Genomic DNA, 2289 nt, shown 5'->3' with positions numbered 1-2289 from the left:
CTAAGAGCTGCATGGTCAGAGTATACGATTACCTTGGATCCTATTAGATAGGACCGAAACTTGTCAAAAGCAAATACCACAGCTAGCATCTCCTTCTCTGTCACTGTGTAGTTCAACTGGGCTCCACTCAGCGTCCTACTAGCATAGTAGATTGGGTGCATCAGTTTGTCCTTCCGCTGGCCCAGCACTGCCCCCACCGCATAGTCACTGGCATCACACATCAATTTGAACGGTTGCTCCCAGTCAGGGGCAACGATTATGGGTGCTGTGACCAGCCTTTGCTTCAACTCCTCAAAAGCTACCCTGTATCATCAGAAAATACAAAGGGGTGATCTTTCTCTAACAGCTTACAGAGAGGGTTGGCAATTTTGGAGAAGTCCTTAATGAACCTCCAGTAGAATCCGGCATGTCCAAGAAAGCTCCTTATAGCTTTGACTGAAGTTGGCGGCGGCAGCTTTGCTATGACATCAACCTTTGCTCTATCCAACCTCTATTCCCTTGCTTGACACTCGGTGCCCCAAGACTATGCCTTCTTGTACCATGAAATGGCACTTTTCCCAATTCAGAACCAAGTTAGTCTCAATGCACCGTTTCAACACACGCGTCAGATTCACTAGGCAGTCCTCAAATGAGTTCCCCACCACTGAGAAGTCATCCATGAACACCTCCATTATATCTTCTACTATGTCAGTAAATATGGCCATCATGCACCGTTGGAATGTGGCGGGTGCATTGCATAGACCAAAGGGCATCCTCCTGAAGGCATAAATTCCGTACGGGCATGTGAATGAGGTCTTTTCTCTATCCTCAGGGGCAATGGAGATCTGATTGTACCCTGAGTACCCATCCAAGAAGCAAAAGTGTGACCTCCCTGCCAATCTATCCAGCATTTGATCAATGAAGGGAAGTGGGAAGTGGTCTTTTCTGGTGGCCAGATTCAACTTTCTATAATCCATGCAGATTCTCCAGCCTGTGACGGTTCTTGTTGATATAAGTTCATTGTTGTCATTCTTTACCACCGTCATACCACCCTTTTTAGGCACACATTGAACTGGGCTAACCCAGCTACTGTCAGAAATTGGGAAAATGATTCCCGCATCCAACCATTTTATCACTTCCTTCTTCACCACTTCCTTCATATTCGGGTTTAGCCGTCTCTGATGTTCCCTGGAAGGTTTGTGCCCCTCTTCCAGCAGAATCTTGTGCATGCAGTAGGCGGGGCTGATCCCCTTGATGTCTGCCATGGTCCACCCAATGGCAGTTTTGCACTCCCTTAGTACCTGTAAAAGCTGTTGAACCTGCACATCTAACAAACCAGATGAGATAATAACAGGTAATGTGGAGTCAGGCCCCAGAAATTCATACCTGAGGTGGGTTGGCAAAGGCTTCAATTCCAGCTTAGGGGGTTCCTCGATGGATGGTTTAGCTGGAGGGGTCTCTCTCTTTTCTAAGTGCAAGGGCTCAAACTCCAGATTTCTCTCCCAGAACCCTTTACCTTCCAGTGCCAACACCCATTCCGCCAAATCCTCACCATTCACTTCATCCAAATTTGTCAAGCATGCAGCAAGGGGATCCTCAACCGTCAACGCCTCGTCATCAGCCTCTACAATTACATCTATTGCATCAATAAGGGAACAATTTGCGAACTCACTTGGTCGCCTCATCGATTTCTGCACATTGAATATAATTTCCTCATCATTGAGCCTCATCTTAAGCTCCCCGGTCTCGCAATCGATCAAAGCTCTCCCCGTGGCCAAGAAGGGTCGTCCTAGAATTATGGGAATTTCTTCATCCACTTTGCAATCCAAGATTACAAAATCTGCAGGGAACACGAATTTCCCCACCTGAATAAGCACATCATCAAGAATCCCAAATGGACGCTTAACAGTCCTGTCAGCCAGCTGCAATAACATAGAAGTAGGTCGAGCTCTGCCAATGCCTAACCTCTTATAAATGACCAGGGGCATGAGATTAATGCTGGCCCCTAAATCACAAAGTGCCTTAGCAAAGGCATAGTTCCCAATGGTGCATGGAATTGTAAAACTACCGGGATCAGATAGCTTTTCAGCAACAGGTCTAGATACCACTGCACTACATGTCTGAGTAAGGGTCACAGTCGACAAGTCTTGAAAGTCAAACTTCCGAGACATTAAGTCCTTCATAATTTTAGCATATCCTGGCATCTCCTTTAGAGCTTCAATCAGTGGAATATTTATCTGGATTTGTTTGAGCATCTCTAGGAACTTTTTGTACTGCTCCTCCTTTTGATGCTTGGCCAAACTTTGCGGG

This window comes from Nicotiana attenuata, chromosome 11 (assembly GCF_001879085.1).
Source record: "Nicotiana attenuata strain UT chromosome 11, NIATTr2, whole genome shotgun sequence".
In the NCBI taxonomy this organism is placed as follows: domain Eukaryota; kingdom Viridiplantae; phylum Streptophyta; class Magnoliopsida; order Solanales; family Solanaceae; genus Nicotiana; species Nicotiana attenuata.
Note: the sequence above shows the minus strand (reverse complement) of the source record.